At 44.0% G+C, this 18063-nt stretch overlaps 1 protein-coding gene across 2 annotated transcripts in view; it reads right to left on the bottom strand.

Moving 5' to 3' along the window:
* pvrl2l (PVR cell adhesion molecule related 2 like) overlaps positions 1-18063 on the bottom strand; it is a 313692-nt gene that overhangs the window by 249963 nt on the left and 45666 nt on the right. The window lies entirely within an intron of this gene.

Genomic DNA, 18063 nt, shown 5'->3' with positions numbered 1-18063 from the left:
TCAGAAGTGAGATTTTATTTTTTCTGCCGAAATCAACTGGACTGATGAAAGAGGGAAAGCAGTCGGTGGGTTTAATGTAGCATCCACCCGCAGAACTGAAGCCCTCTCAGCGTCCTCCATACTCCCACATTTCTGACTTCCATAATTACTGGAGCAGAAAATACAAACGGCAAGAAGACTGTTACTTTTATGTAAATGTAAAGGAAGCTAACACCTCCAGCCAGGTGCTGTTGATGCCGCCGAGCAGCTTCCTCTGCAGGTAATTAAGAATCACATGATGTTATTTTAAACTCTGCAGCCTTCAGATGTACCACCTCTGTGGATGCTGGAAGAGGGGGGGAGAAAAAAATGCACCTGCGGGGCCGCTGCCCCATTTAAATCACAGCTGTGGTTTCGCTGTAACTTATTTTTTTATGGAATCTTTGCTTTGCTCGGTGGTGGACCGTAAACACTCACACTTAAAATGTCACAAGGTTCAGGTCTCAGCGCTATTTAGCCAAAGGGGTCAGGTCTCCAGACGGGTCCCGAGTTGTTATGCAGCGTGTCACCAGCACAGAGCGAATCGATACCAGTGAAATCCAGCTGCTAAATTATAAGCAGCAAAATGTTTATTTTAATAACCTGTCCTCTTCCGAGGGACTGAATAAATAAAGGTAACATCTGCATAATGTTGCCCATTTCAAAATCACTGATACGGAACTAAATATTCCATTTGAAATTCAATTTGGCTCACCTGTTTTTTTTATACCAACCCGAAAATTCATGAGTCTGTATTCTTTAAAAAACAGCAAACGTTTTTCAGATGAGAAATGACACACAAGTTCAGAAGTGTCACATATCTCTTTGTTGTTTATAGCATTTATGTAGCATTTATTTATACAGTATACTTCTGTATGGCCCAATATTTCAATCCACCAGTTTTAGGCACATATCTTACATCCCTACTTCTGAGCAGATTAATACGTATGTAGTTACATATAGCTTAAAGGTGCAATATGTAACAATTTTAATTTTAAACAGTCAAAATGAAGAAATGACAGTTTTGACATTGCATCGAAGGCACTTCGGGTTGCAGAGATATCTTATGAGGTTAGCATGCTAACCAGCTAGCCCCTAGCCCCTATAACACCCACATTACGCTCGTGCTCCCAGCTTCCAGTCCAGGCAGAGTCAGCTTATACGGCCACTAGCTGCACAGTTAACTGAGCTAACTAGCTAACAGCAGCTACAGTTAGCGGTTGCTCTGGTGACATGCTGCCCCCTGTTTGCTTGGAGTATGAAATGAATGCCAAATTTTACTTACTCACGAGTAAGTAATATACAGGCAGCAATATGAAATATGATTATTTGTTAATGTCGTCTCTATTTATATTTTATTCAAATCTCTCTTTAATTTGATATTTCTAATCTAGAAGAATCTACTGTGACCTACCAATATCCCCCCTGGGAATTAATAAAATATGTCTGATTGTGATTCAAATGAAACAACCAAGAGAGCATTTCGATTTTGGTCATTTCATGAAATGTTTGCATGAAAGAAAAAGGGTTTAAATATCTTACTTGATGTCTTCTCATAACATGTCAAAGTGATTTGATCAAAGGATGCAACATGACTTAAAAGAGACTTTAAGAAAACAGCTTGGTAGCTGGAAGAGAACACATTGTTCCTGCACACTTATTGTGTATATATATAAAAATATATTCTTCCTGTATTGAGACAAATATCCTTGAATATTACACAGCAGAAGTAGTTCATTCTTAAAGACTCCTGAATGTCTCAAAACCAGACCGTTTTATGATTTCCCTTTCAGAGGGGCTGAAAATTGAGAAAACCTTGATTCTTTTAAACTTTATCTCTCAGTCAGAGGACAAATGTATCAGCAGAAAAATGAATTGTATATCTGTTTTATACTGCAGAGCTGAGAACCTTTACTGTGTACTTCAATAAACATGCTATCGGTCCACCTCTTCACACTAAGGTCACATTTCAGTCTGCGATGTTTTCAGTGCATTCCAGGAGTTTTTCTATAACTACGACGTACTCGCTGTCTCTCGTCCCGCCTTTTTGACTTTTGCTTCACACTTAGCAAATTCCTGCATTTCCCAAAATTGAGAGAATGTGCCCGAACCTGCCCCGGAGACCTGCACTTAAAGTCGGAGCATGAAAGACCAACGACACTGACAGCTGCAGCCACGAGAACGCTGATCTATTGATGGCTGCAATGCATTCTGGTCAACTGATGCATTTTGTTTGTTTTAAAGTGATTAATTTGTAACTCTGGAGCTACAGGAGCTCAGAGAGGGTGTTGTCTGGGCGGGTCAAGGGAGGAGAAACGCCCGGGTGGTAGCTGTTAAAACTAAACAAACACAACATTAATGATTTACATTTATCTATCAAAGCATTGTTGTTCTTACAACCACGAAAATGTTCTGTCTTTTATCGATCTCCTCCACTCGGTTTCAGCCACACACACCCTCGATCAACTGCACTCAGTTCAACGTTTCATAACACAAACGCCCACTTGTTTGTTGGGCTGACAGTAATCATATGCCAAAATATCTACACGTGCTGCCCTCATCAGAAAGATCAAAAGAGTCTGTGAAAGCAGCTTATTGTGACCCATCGAGAAGTTTTTTCTTCGAGTGGCTGTAGCAGCTATTACAGGAGCAGTATAAAGAGCAGCAACGTCCACAGAGGGAGGAGGTCGAGGCCAACTAGCACAAGACTTTCACCCGGGAGGCCGGTGTTTGTGATCTGTGTGAAAGTTAATGTCACCGGTGAGTTGTTTTTTTAACTTACTAACGTAGTGAAGTTACATCACGTGCATAACAGAGCTGCAGAATGTGAAGTAGGAACAACATAGTTTTCCTGCCTAAACCTAACCGAACAGAGAGCTTAAAACAAAGGTCCGGTTCGCCCGTCGCCGGCAGACCTACGCTGCAACAGTCGTGTTGTTTTAGAGACAATAATTTATGTTGTTTTGGGAGTGACCTGCAATCCATACGCACAAAACTCACACATCTCAGACGTCACTGTATAAAATGACCTCTCTCTCTCTCTCTCTCTCTCTGTCTCTTGATTTTTTTTATCAATAATCAGCAAGCAAGGGATTTACAAGTAACTTCACTGGACAAAATAGATAACAGTAAATATTACATTACAAGATTTATTTACAGCTTTTTTCTGTATTCACTGTTGCTGGTAGGAATATCTCACCAGAATATAATTTCATATATATCTTTATGTATAAGAATTCATAGAGCCACTAATGTAATGAAGCGACGGACTGTTTACCCCTGCAGTGAGGCTGAAATGTGGAGAATCTGGGACATGCACCGATGAAGGGCTAAGACTAAGGCTCAGCGTATGTATGAGTATTATTCTTTTTTCCTGATAAAAACAAGAATTACACATTGTGGATGTTAATCTCTACATTATTCTTCCACTCGGGATTTAAAACAACAACCACAAACAAACAAAAAATCTAAACAGAATTAAAGGAAATGCGATAGCAGTTTCATAAGAGCCTGGGCTGGATTTATTTTCTGACTTTAAATCCTGAATAAATCAAAATAAACCCCCCCTCTGTGTGAAGGGTCTGACTGGTCCTGAGGCCGCCGATGTTAAAAATGTATGCACCCCAGCTACGCCATATGGAGCATCGTACAACGAGGGCAGTTTAAACATTTAAATGCCCTCTGTGCGAAAGAGCACATGACTACAGTTCGGTCAGGAACCTCTCAGAACCTGTGAAGCTGACATAAAGACTGGATTTAACCCTCCACTTGGCCGGATGATACAATCAGCAGGGACAAGCCTCAGTATGAGTGTGTCTGTGTGTGTGCAGAAGCGTCAATGACTGTCAGGGTCATTGGCGGCAGAGTCCGTTGAGTGCAATGTGTGGTGAGATGACACATTAGCCCATATTTGTTCACGTCGGAGCTCTTTCAGCTGAGCAGACTGAGCGATTGTTGTGTCGTCTAAAGCCAAGCTGCTACTTCGAGGCCACGAGGGGCTTTGCGGGGGCAACTGCGCGTTCAAAAACCAAGAGTTTCAATAGAAAAAACAGGATATCTGCTGTTTTTAAAAACAAGCTGACACTTCAACACACACTGACAAAAGAGGTGAAAGCAGAGAAATGAATAGCGCCGATATGAAAAGTTAGGGTCTTCGGCTCGAGAGTACGAGCGATTTCCAAGGGCAGGAACATCTGTACCTGGTTCGTTTAAAGCAGAAATATTTTTTCCTTTAAAACAGGTGGCAGCAGGGTAGAAACATGCGAAGAAAAGAGAAACAATTTTGAATCAAGCACTTATTATTCACACACTGTTTGAGGTACTTGCCGGGCAGAGGTGTGAAGATAACCGATACAAGCCTGTGACTCACCAGCTCAACCCCCCTGATAACACACCTGCTTCAGGCCATTCCCACACTGAGAGAATTGACCGGCTTGTCCTACATTGCCTTAAAATCTTTCCATCACCATTTCAGCCTTCAGAACGAGCAGCGGTGAAATATAAATAAAACTCAAAATATGCTGGTGTCTCCTCAAACCTCGCCAAAAGGCAACGGGGCGCCAAAGTTAGCTGTACGAGCAGCCGACACAAGGCTGCAGGGTTGTCAGGCAGCGCTGCTACCAAAGCACAGTGGACCTCAAACTTCTCCAGTTCGAGGGCAAAACTACAACTAATCAAAGATGCTGTTATACAGTATTAACAAGTACATGCTCCCAGGTGAAAACACCACATTCAGACGAAAGACAAGAGAAATGATTTCTGTGCAGAGACCCGACAGATCCTTGATTTTTTTGGGGTCGATAATAGGAAGTAAAAATATTCCAATATCAAATATCGGCCGATATACACACATTTTTTTGCAAAGATCCCTCAAAACACATGTAACAGAGGCGGTATATTTTACAGTTGAATGATAAAAATATTTGGTTCTCAACCTAGGGGTCAGGACCCCCAAGAGCATCACAAGTTCATTTCCAGGGGTCACCAGATGGTTGTGAAGACTGGAGAATACAGCCTGTACAGGTGGTATAATTTACTTTAAAATGCATTATACCGAGTGTGTTTGTGAGCGTTAAAATGTGCATGTAGATGAGTTCTTATTGGACACACACAAACATGGGAGGGAACAGCACTGCTCTTCATCCGACACTAACATGAATGTCTGATGAACAGCCGTGTTGTTCGACACGTCACTACCTTGGTGCATTAAGTGAGCGGACAGTGGAGCTCCTCAGTGAGTGAGCAGTTTATTTTTTCTTTCAAACAAGAGCTGATAATTATATCTATATCCAGTTCATTAAAAAAAAAAACAATATCTGAATGGCTCCATTCTGAGAGATCGTGAGCTAAACCTAATAAAGGCTTAATCGTCTTCCAGTGAGTCATTAATCAATCAGTAGCCAGCAGCAGTCGAAAAAATTACTCATCCAAGTCAGTGGAGTACAAACACATGGATGAAGCTTCTCTTGAGGCTGAATCCCAGCATGCATCTGCAGTCCACTGAGCTTGAGTCACCCCTATTAGGAAGCTAACTACCTGCTCGCTACACCCCTCTCTGCTAGTTCACAGGACGTTGGCAAAAACAGCGACAGGTAAATGACTAAGACATATGGATGACTGAGGACTGAGAGCCTCTACAGTCTGTCTCACTGGTTCAAAAATAAATATCCCGGTTGTTTATCTGGAACATTACCGATGAAGCTTAATCATCAGAAATGATGTTCGAGGAAAGGGCCAGCGATGAGTAAGCAAGAGTTCAGCTCGTATATTGGTGGCCCAGACAGGATAATAACCTGTAAGTGAGCTAAAATCAAATTTGTTTTGCTGTTTGTGCCGCTGACACATACAGGATATGAGTGGGAACATTGGGCCAAGCCACACCGAGCACTTCCTGAGCTAACGGGGGACCAGCAGAATGGGATTCTTGAGCCTTGAGCTGCAACTATTGCAGTGTTTTTCTCATTAAGTCATTGTTGTTCAGTTGATGAATGGTTTCCAGGAACTCCAACGGGCAAGCGCTTCCAAAAAATACTTGTGAGTGTGGGAAGTGATCGGATGAACCATCTGTGTCTCACCACTGATCAAGGGCTAACGTCAACCGATCAGAGCTACATGAGCGCTACGGTTCATAACTCTTGCCAAAGCCAGTTAAGAGATGAGCAGAAGCATCTTTGTCATCCAGAAAGTCATCAGTGCCTCTTCTGTCTATGAAAAGCCAAACCTCTCGAGCAGCCTTGATTGTTGTTTTCAATTAAAAGGGCTTCTCCGCTGGTTGTCACACCTTAACCAAACTCACGCGATTACACGATCCAACAAATCGAGCTGCCTCGCAAGGTAACCACAACATACCAGTGGTATTGGATTTCAAATGATATTAAACACAGAAAAAACGAAAACCACTTTGGGCTCTTGGAAAGAAAACCACTCATTGATTCATGGTGAAAATCATCAGCAGAGTAATCAATAATGAAAATAACCATGAGTTGCAGCCGTAGTTGGAAGCTGCAAACACATGGCATCATTTCCTTCGTTAATGACCTCGACAATTTTTGTTATTTTCACATTTGTTGCAGTTATTTTCTGACAAATAAACATTTCACAACCGAATTTCAGATCTTCGTCAGGAAAGAAAAGTTCTTGGGTGTAAAATTAAACTTTCTATTTGACTCACGAAGCAGTACGTGAAAAAACAGGACCAAAACGAACATGGACTCCTTCTGAGCTTAATGAGGATCAAGCAAAGAAAAACTGAAATAGAAACCGAAAATAACCCGTGAGCCAGGCATGCAGATTTGATCATTTGTGATCTGGGTTTCTGAGGCCCTGAGGGGAAAAAAGAGGTTTGCAGCCACTGGTTTAGTGCTGTCTTTAAACCCTCAGGCCACCTCACAAACAATTTGAACATTTTCAGACAGGCCTGGCATGCAAAACATCCATAGCCGTGCGTTGTAGCACGTCCTCGTTTAACTGGAATCAGGAGAGGTGGAGATAATCAGACATCGCTTTTACAAATGGACACTTTTGAGTGAGGCTTTGAAATATTAATGGGGTGATGAGGCCGATGGAGGCAGCCTTTAATCTATGCCAATGCAAATGGACCCCAAGGTCACTAGTATAGCACTGCAGCAGCCTCTGGCCAGGATAGATTGACTAGGAAAAAAGCCTGTGAAATGGGGTCTTTGGTACTCTGGCAGAGTACAGAGTGCACTGTCTAATACAATGGCCTCGAGCCCACGGCGGGCTGAGGCAGGAATTAGCTGGAGCCAGGGCCACATCAAAGTGTTCAGGGCACAATGTGCGTTTTTAAACCGTCACCCCACCGACCTGCTATTTTCTCTGGCAATGGGATTCACAAAAACAACCACAGGAATGTTGTTATGGAGGATGAGAGTGATAATGAGAGAGGACTGTGTGCTGCGGAACGGCCCTTTAACGCGCCGCCTTAATTTTCCTCATTATTTTTCGAAGGACGGGACGAGGATGGGCCTGACAGCTACGCACGCCTCGACGAGAGGAAGTTAAAACAAACTTTATCTCAAGCTGCACATCAAACTAGCTTCTGACAGTTGCATAGCAACAGCAGCACCTACATGCAGTGTTTCTGGTGAGGTGATACCAGCTTTGACCAGAGTGCTCGGCTGGACACGGTGCTGGGTGCTAAAAAACCCAGCGCCGGTCGGCCCAGATGGAGCCCAGACAATTAGCGGGACTCAGGTGGTTTGGTACATCTCAGTCAGACTACTCTGCCAAATGTGGCAAAGCATTCGTGCCGCGGTCTGCCACATCATTTGAATAATATAATCATGGGGGAAACTTTGAAGTTCGGTTCTATACCAGCTCTCAAGTCTCCCTAAGTACGGAAATCTAAGATCTGAAAAGAGAAATGCACACACGGGCTCCATGGGGCCTTTCCATCACATCTGTTGCAGAATCTGAAGTGACAATCAACACTCAGAGCCGGTTTCATTTCCACAGACAGGCTGATATTTTCTACTCAAAGTACTCTCAAATCTGCAGAGGCGAGCTTTGTACTTTGAGATAAAAAGGCTGTCACTGGTCAGGGTTTTTCCTCTCGTTTTATTTTACTTTTCACCCGACTGTGGAGTGTTATTGCCGCGGCAGTAGTCCGGGTTAATTTTTTGGGTTTGGGTCCAGGTCAGCCCCCGGTTCTGCTCCCAGTTAGCCGCAGGTTATGTAATGATAAAAGCACTAATTGTACACAGCAGACTGCCATTATTCTCTGCAGTTCTTGTCTCTGCAAAAAGGGGTTGCTGCTCTCTCTCCCCTCTCCCTGTACATTTTCCTGCTGAGGTGGCCTTTCACTGCTGAATGAACACAAGCCCTGCACAGCGCTGTGCAGCTAATACCTACAATAATCTGTTTAACTCTTCGCAGTCCTGCGGCGTGAGCGCCGACTGCTCTAAACATTAATAGCGTGACAGAACTGTTCGCCTTCGTTGGCTTCAGACGGCAGATCCACATCTCTGCTAATCTGCCAAATCACTTTTCTCCCTCTCATCTGATGACCTCACCCCACGTCCTCTCTCGCTCTTTCAAACGGCGTCTTTTCATTTCACTAACTGGCTCCATTTTTAACACTCTCACCGTCTCTCCTTACGCTTTCGCTGCTGGAATCTGCAGAGCCCCAATTAGTGGGGATGGGATGCTCTCCTCTGTCGTGGCCCTAATTTGGGATTTAGACTGATAAGCAGAATGCTTCTTTACATAAAAACCTTGCCTGGCGGAGCGGTAATGAATTACCCTCCAACCTTTGGGTTTCGTTTAATACAGTCACACGGGATAATGAAATGCGCTGAAATCACAGGTGCCCTAGATACTGTACAGCTGTGTGAGGTTGAGCTTTACCTTGCTCACCGCTAATGTGTGACGGAGAGGTCTGCGGCTAGCAACACCAGAAGTACTGATCCGTTCCGAGAGCCCTTCTTGAAGTTTATACCATAAATCTCTCCACTACAGTTTAGACTTCTTGTATTAGGAAGTGGGCAAAAGTCACACTGCAACAAGAAAGTCAGGCTCATTAGAAAAAATAACGTGTCAACTCGCTGACAGAGAGAACAGAGAGCGAGGAAAGCCGAGCTGGTACTGAACTATTGATGCTGCAAAATTGATATTTTTGACAACGGCAGTTTACGGCCTGACTGTGATATCGGGAGGTGGAGGGGACAGTCGTGGAGTTACAGGCAAGAAGGCTGCCAAGATCCAGAGTTTGAGACTGTGGTTCAACATTTGTAAGCGTGACACAACTGGATATTTGGGGCGAGGTATATCGGACAATTTGCAGCTAACAAGAAGTCTGGAGATCAACCGACCATAACAGGCACTTTAAGTCAAATCTTTCCATAACCCTAGCTTTTTCTTTTTTTGCCTAACCTAGCCAGAGCAGAAGCACACATCAAGAAAGTTTCAACATATCTGAGGTCTGGAAAAACGCGCATTGCCAACATTTATCCATTTATTCTGGCGAGTGGGTCGACCAGAATACTTGGGAAATGCACCAGTGTTATGAATCAATGAGATTTTCTTTCTTCCCTGATCGCCAACCATTTCTCTCCCTTTGAGACGAAGTCGCAACTTAACGAGGAAAATGCTTATTTGCATGAGAGGCCAGCAGGAAACACAGGAAGCGAGATCACATCTGAAACAAAATAATCAGGATTTTCTTGTAACAACGTGAGCAAAAACACACAACATCATGTAATGATCTCAGAGGGAGAGTTTCACATTTTAAGGAATTTGTTTTTTTTCACTTTCTTGCAGAGTTAGAGGAGATGGGAGACAACATTTCCATGTTTTTGTGCCCAATATGAGATTACAGTCAGGAGATGGTTAGCTTGGCATAAAAACTGGAAGCAGTGCGAAACAGCTAGCCGGGCTTACATCAACTCTGCAGCTACAGAAGTTGGACGTGTTACATAGGCACAGTGGCTCCCTTGAGTATTTTAGTAGTTTGCTTTCCATCTTTATGCTGAGCTAAGCTAACAGTCTCCTGGCTGTAGCTTCATATTCGATGCATAAACATTAGTGTTGTGTCGATCTCGTCTAAATCTTCAACTCTCCCTTTCCTGCCTATTTTCTAAATTGTCCCAGTATTTCTTTGAATCTTCTTTATAATCCAGAAATCGGGCAAAAACAAACATCTCTTTGTCAGTGTGAGGTATAATTCATCATATAGTGGACAGCAGACGCCCACTTTGTGCAGCTCAGCAGTGCTGCTGCTGCTCGCTGGGCTCAGAGATGAAACTGCCACCAATCCTCCTTTAAACAGGCGGCAAAGCATATTGACGGAAACTCAATTTTAAGTCCTTTAAGACTATTTTCCCTCCTCTTATCCTCTTATTTGTCTTACTCTCACCCTCCTCCTCCTCCTCTCGCTTGACCCCTCCCCTTGTTTTCTCTCTCATTTGCTCCTCTCGTCCTCGTCTTCCCATCTGAATAAATAAATGCAGAGACGGGCAAAGGAAGAAAGGCGAAAGAGAGCGAGAGAGAGGAGGGAAGAAAACTAGGGCACTCCAACCTGGATGCATCGTCCAAAGCAATTTGCTCAGATGGAGAGCGAGGCAGAGAGGAGGAGGAAAACAAGGAGCTTAAGAGCATCTCTGCTAAAGAGGGGACGGCTTAGAGAAAACAAGCAAAGTGGACTGACAAGCTGAGCCACTGAGGGCGAGAGAGGGAGCGAGGGAGAGGAGGAGAAAGAGAGAGTGTTGGTAAAATGACAAAATGGACAGAGCGAGCCGGGAACGAGAGAGAGGCAACGGTGGAAAATTGGACTGGCGAGCATCAGAGAGAGAGAGAGAGAGAGAGAGAGAGAGTGAGACCAGAACCACCAATTTACCTCTTTACTGGCAAACGCAGAGATGGTCGAACAGAGAGACACTCAGTACAGTCAGGCACATGTTATATCTATCATGATCACGTTTCATTCATCACTGTAGACCAGATGTATCAAAACAACAAGCGGACTGAGAGAAAATTAATTGGCTATTGTTTTGATAATCAATCATGTGTTTGAATAATCCATCACAGGAACACAGCTGATGGTTTCAGCTCCTCGATCGTGCTGCTTTTCTTTGTTTCTCATCCCTGTAAATTGAATATCTTCGGACAAAAACAAACAATCTGAAGAAGTGACCCGAGGCTCTGAGATACGGTGAAAGTCATCGTCAAAGATTTGCTGAAAAATTGCAACAGACTAAACAATTAATCCGCAAATAATCAAGAGATTAATCTGTAATGAGAGTCGTCACGAGCTGCAGAAACACTGCGACAAAGACGGCTCAAATCAGAGCGAATGCCAGATAGACGCCGTTTGCCAGCAACGAAAGCAATCTGGCAGTCGGATTACAAACCGAAATGAGTCGGCTGAAGCCAGGAGCGCACTACGTGATGTTTGTGTCTGCTCTGATGGTCACTATTTATAAATTAGGGTGCCGGACCCAAAGCTCAATTTTGTTACTGACGCCCAACATGAGGCCATTAGTGAGCTGATATTGAGAAGTATGATCCCGGCGTGGCAGAGCTTCAACTTGGCTGCTGGGCCTTCACCGTGCAGAATGATGTGCGTGCAGGTTTAAAGGATAAGTTCACCAAAAAAATGAAAATCCAGTCATTATCTACTCACTCCCACGCTGATGGAAAGTCAGGTGAAGCAAAACGGCATCGCAACATTCTCCTGAATAACTCAAGTAGCTGGTTATTTGTTTTAAAACATAAAAGAACAACCGACATAAAACATGAAATGGCGCCGCACAGCTCATCCGGTGTAATATAAGTCTCCAGAAGCCCCGAGATCCCAAATTGATTTCTCTCGGTGCATAGTTCACCTCCTGCACCTTTTTTAAACAGGGTGCACCACACGCTAACAATTTTGGCTTCTCATCTACAATAAAGATTTTGGCTTTCAAGGATGTAAAAACATCTTTTCAAATCAATGTTGGTTCAAGGCCGTCTAGAGACTTGAATAACATCAATATGGAGCCTTTTATGGGTTTCTTTCAGTGTCATTTTAACAAGTCCCCATCTACTTTAGTTGTTCAGGAGAACGCTGCAAGCTCAAGAAATGTTTTGTCGACGATGAAACTTCCCCAGACTTTCCATCCGCATGCGGGCGAGTAGATAATGACTGAATTTTCATTTTTGGGTGAACTTAAACCCTTTGAGGAGCGAAGTTTTACGTTTCTGGTTTTTCAAAGAAGGTGAAGATGTTTTTAGCTAGGTGACTGAACTCTTTTGTGAATCAAACCCGCCACAGACGCAACTTATTATTCCTGGCAGGGTATTTTCTGACGGGGGATCTTTAAGTGGCGCATTGAAATTCAAGACAACACGGAAAACAGACGCGCTGCATTAACAAGGAGAGAGCTTGAAACATAAATAGTGTAGCATTTTGAAGACGCTGCTTACCCGCATCCAACCTAATCATTACTTTGGTGTGATTTTAGTGGCGCTTTAGCCGGCGTGGAGGTTAAAAACGCTTTTCATTAACAATTCATAACAGTGCGGTAAAGAGCACCATTATGGCCTTTTTACAAATGGCACAGACGCACAAAGGAAGAGGGAGGGAGAGGACGAGAGCAGCGAAGGTCGGTCAGGTGAAGCTCTGAGAGGTAAATTAGTGTTCTCTTTCTAAGAGAGACTGAACGTACGAGGAGGGGGGCTGACAGAAAATCACTGGACGTCAACCGACAGATGATGATTCATTGAAATCAGGTGAACGGAGAGTGATGCCAGCCCCGACCAACTCGCTGTCAAAATGTCAGCTTCTGGATTTGCATTGTGAGCCTCTCAGGACAAACACATTGATTTTTTAAGGTACTTCATTTGGCCCAAGTTCCCCCGAAATCCATTAGGAGCGTGATAGATTAAGAATCGCACAAAGGAAGACTGAAGTGTAGTTACTTGACAAAGAAATGTGGCGTGGGGAGGAATAAAGATGAACCGGAGAAGTGGCAGCTAAACGGAGGGAGAGAATGAGGAGCCGGGCATGAAGATTAGTCGGAGGCAGGTATTGAAAAGAGGCCACGGAGAGAAAGATAAAAAAAGATGAACCGAGGCTGGAATGAACTGAAGTGAGAGAGGGGATGAAGATGAGATGGAAGTAGAGATTGAAAAGAGGGAAATAAGTGAAAAACAGATGAAGTCAGGAGGCGGCGGCGGGTAAAGAGTGTGGGAGGATGGCGAGTGGAAAAAAAAGGCAAAAGTGAAGTTGGGAGGCGGCGGCAGAAAGTGAGACAATGAGGAGGAGATGAGATGGATGAAAACAGAGGCTAAAGGAGGTGGTGGGGAAGGGAGGGAGGGAGAAAGAGAGAGCACAGTGTCATGAGGAGAAAGAGGAGGACGAGGGAGGGGTGGCTCCTCAGAGATAGTCCATTAATAATCCATGGAGCCTTAAGTACTCCTATTGAGGGAGAAAATCGCTCCTGTGAGCCTGAAAGCAACCACCATGCTCACCCTCCCTCCTCTCCCTGCCCTCCGCTCTTATCCTTTTTTTCCCCATCAGTCCCGCCGCCCTTTTTAAATGTGCTGCCTTTTGTTTGCTGTGTGTTTTGGTGGTAACACGAGTAATCATTGAGTCATACTGTTGCTTCAAACGTGAAGTTAATCTCTCTCTTACCGCCCCCCACACACTGTGCAATAACAGCAACCTTGCAGGTTCATTGCATGTCACACTGAGCGAGATGGCTCTGATAAAATCCTTGGTAGCAATCTGTGTCATCTGTGTTGAAAAGATCAGTTTTGAAGTGTATCAAATCGTGCATTGACAGCCCGCGCTGCGAAAATGCAGCAAAACAAAAAAGCCGCTATTTGGCGACAAAGCGGGGACCTCTGAGCCCCAGAAGGTTTTCTTTTCTCTGCACCGGTTTTTATCACTGTCACCTCCATCTTTATGACGCTTGCTTGTTTGTTTTTTTACTTAATTCAATAAGAATACAGACAAACTACGAGTCTACAGCTACATATGTTAGCAGTTTTGTGGATCGTTAGCATGTCAGCTTTTGTAAAGTAGCAAGAAAATCAAGTTACAAGATAATGAGAATGTCACAAACCAAATTATTGGACAATGATGAGGCCATGATTGTCTGTACCAAATTTCATGACATTTCAACTGTGACTCTTGTGTATACTCTTGGAAGTTCGGCTGGGTGGTATAAGTGAGAGTGAGAAAGCCTGCATAGGGAGGACGGTCAGATCAGACAAGCACAGGACTTTAAACCAGGAGACTGCTGTTCGTGTCCAGTGTGAAACCAGTTGATGAGATATTTTAGCTTAGTAACATAGTGAAGTTACATAAGTATCATAGTTATTCTAACCCGAACCACAATGTTTTCCTTAACCTAACCAAAGAGCGAGGGTATGACGGTACGCCATTCGCTGGTACGCTGCAACGGTCATGTTGTTCTGGGAGTGACTGGCAATCGACTGTTCAGTCATTTAGGCACAAAGGCCATGCAATGGTAGACAACCCATTGTGATTGGCCCGTCACAAACCAGGACACGGGACTCAGTCTGAATGGGACGGAGACGAGGCGTTTCTGCCAGGACAAATGAAACATGAGCTTGCAGATTTGTCAGGTTCCCAGGCTTCAGCTGTCCAGCTATTTCAATCGAAACGACAACCAGAGGAGGACTACAATCAGTCTGGACACCAGCTATCAGACAGTTGTTGATATTTCAATCTGAACCAGAGTCGTGGACAATCCAACTGATACCGCCAACATCAGAGCCACACAATTAGCTTGGCTTCAAACTGTGTTTACAGGGTCGGTCTGAGCCTCATTGTGAGAGGACATCAGTGCGATCTCGGACCACTGCTCCGGACTGACAACTGAAGATTTCCCCACATTGTCATCGCTATCGTCAACTTTCATCTCAGCACTTTTCTTTTGCCCAGGCAGCGTCTATTTAAATGAGTGAAATCACAGGACGGCTCACACCTTAAGTCACACCTTGCATTGAAATCCGTCACTGCAGCTTGATTTCTCTCTTCAATTCAGCCCATTTCTCGCTCTTTTTCTTCCGGCTCTCCCTTTTCTTCCTCTTTCCTCTCACACCATGATGTCTCGCTAATTGTCTTTGTCTATTAATGTTCCCTCTCCGCCTTCGTTTTATCACGTAAACACACTGAGGAAGACACAGAGGGATGGAGAGAGCGAGAGCGGCAAAGGTACAAAAAAAACAGGAGAGAGGAACATAAATGAGCGAAGCAAGCAGAGAAAGTAGGTGAGAGAGGAGAGAAGATGGATAGAAGGAGGGTGAGCCAGTAAATCTCAGGACAGACAGAGACACAGCACTACGTTTTCATTCAGGTGACAGGTAAACTTTATGAAACCTTTTGAAATGTCGCAAAAAAAAATGACATGCAGAGTCGGCGCATCAGTTTCCTGCACGTCAAATAATTACTTTGAATCGAGGATATTGGACACGTTGTTATTGTTCTTTAATGTCAGCTAATGTTAGCCATATTTCATGCTTTCACCTGAAGGAAAGAAAAAAAGAAAATCCACCTGGCAACCGACTGGTATCTTAATAGAGGGCTCATTATAAATAGAAGTGACTGTGTGCGTGGCATATTTGAGAAGTTGGGCTGATGTTTCAGGTTTTTGAAATGTTGTTCAATGAAATTTAAAGTCATTTTCTGATATTTTGTATTTAAAAACATGTCTGTTTTCTCTGCTAAATGTCCAAGAGGATCACGTGTTTCAAATTTCTGGCTTGTTTGGAACAAAGATCTTGTTGGCATGTGAATCACAGTCACCGTGGCAGAACAAAGAGGAGAGCTCCACCCACAGAAACTCAAACTTCAACAACAACAACAACAAAAATCTGAGGATTTAGACGCCACCGTGCCGCCCACAGCTCGACTGACAGGTGAAGTGAGGTGCAGAAATACCGAGCACCAAAGCTGGAGACGAAATCAAATAAAAGAACTACATGATGTGACAACTTTCTTCTCAGAGATCTGCACAAACCAACTTGGTTTTTCTATTCCCGTTTCGTCTTTGTTTACTAATTCAGCACATCATAATTCACACAAAGGCCAAGATGTAACAAGAGACGAAGACAATGGAAGTAAGATTCATGTAAAGTCCTCGCTCTGCAAGTCTCTGACTGGTGACGATGATAAATTAATGAAATCACTGACAAACCGCTGCACGGCAAGCCAGCGGCAGACGGAGAGGCCGAGACAGACAAAGACAGAGAGGAAGAACGACGGAGAGAGCTAAAGATGACAGAATTAATGAGGGAGATGACAGTGAGGTGTGTGGAGGAGAGAATGAGAATGAGGAAAGGAAAGAGAGGAAAGGTGAAAATTAAAGAAGCAAAAGGGGGAGAGCAAGGGCCAGAGAGGGAGGCAGACAGGGAGACAAAGAGATAAAACGCGAGGCATGGGAAAATTAATGACAGACAGGGAAAAGGGTGGGGTGGGAGAGGAGGATGAAAACGAGTGAATCGATGAAACAAAAAGGGAGCGAACGAGGGCTGTAAAGAGAGAGAAATATGACGAGAAGAGGAGGTAAACAGGGTCAAAAGGCAGAGGGAGCCTGCGAGAGAGTGAGATAGAGATGGAGACGGAGGAAAAGAGAAAGCGGATGTGACAGGTGAAAGGAAAAAGGGAAAAAACAGCATATAGAATGAGGACGAACAGAGTCAGGGGCCCAAGCCAGCCAGGCGTTGCCTGAGGCGATGCCATTGTCTGTGTGTGTGTGTGTGTGTGTGTGCTGTGTGTGTGTGTGTGTGTGTGTGTGTGTGTGCGCGCTGTGTGTTTACACTCGGGGGGGGGGAAAGTATGTGCGGCGCCAGAAAACGTACTTGGTGGACGGCTGCCCAGAGTTTCCCCCCTCCTCCCTCTGGTTCTGTTCCATCCCTCTGTCACTCCGCCCCTCGATCCCCTCGCCTCCATCGCTATTGTTACGTCTACATTTGCAGAAGTGTAATCCTGTTTAGATAAGCTGACTACAAAGCACGGTGTAATGACATCTGAGAAATGAGACGCCTATTTGGAAACATCTTCATTCTGTAGAGCTTTTTAACCACGGGATGTTTTTACAGAAGGCGTGTTACATAACTGCACCTTCACACGCAGGGAGGAACTCCTGCAATCTGAAAAGCCTTTCACACTGGACAAAAAGACTAACTCACAGCCACTAACATCTGGAGTACGATCATTCATTCATCCAGGTCAAGTGACTCAAGGGTACGCTGGCGGTTAAACAGTTTTCTATCTCTTCAAAGCTTCACAGAGAGACCTTGGTTGGGTTTAGGCAACAAAACAACTTGGTTAGGGTTAGAAAACACTGCGGTTTTGGTTGAAATAACTCCTCAAGGCCACGTGCGTAAATATTTAACATGAAAAACCTACAGCTGGAGTGGAGCGTTTCCACGGTCAAAGCCACAAAATATAATGTAAACAATAAAAAGATCCAAGGATAAATGTCTTCCTGCTTCCTTTTAACTGGCTAACATAGCACTCACTGTAACTCTGCCTGTGAAACTGTAAACACAGCCTCTTCCAGTGAACTCCCTGACCTGTGGCAGGTGTTAAGAATAACTAAATAGATAGTATATCTTCTCGCTGATGGTCTTATTTGCTTATGTTAGTCATATTGAGGCATCAGCATTACGCTGAAACTGTTTCATTACCAGTTAAACAGTCCTTGTAGTAGGTTTAAGTTACATTATGTGTGTGACATAACTTAACTACATTACCAAGGTAAAATAACTCATCAGTGACTAAAACAGCAGTCGCCTGCAAGTCCTGCGCTTGTTTACCCAACCATCCACACCATCCTCCACCGTATGCAAACTTTAAGGGCCTACTACTTCTACCCGACTTCCTCCTTTGCTGCTGTAATAAATACTGCGGCCACTAGAGGTCGCCGCATGAAAAGAAACTATGGGTCGTCAACAGTTGCTTCCAGGCCACTCAACTACAGGCAATGGCATTGGAGCGCATCACCTATTTTTATTGGTGTAAAATGGTCGAAGATGCACCACCTGGCAGGATGATGTTGCACTGCGTTCTAAGTT

Source organism: Pagrus pagrus (assembly GCF_965226575.1).
Source record: "Pagrus pagrus genome assembly, chromosome: 17".
NCBI lineage: Eukaryota > Metazoa > Chordata > Actinopteri > Spariformes > Sparidae > Pagrus > Pagrus pagrus.
Note: the sequence above shows the minus strand (reverse complement) of the source record. Positions and strands in the feature narration are given on the sequence as shown.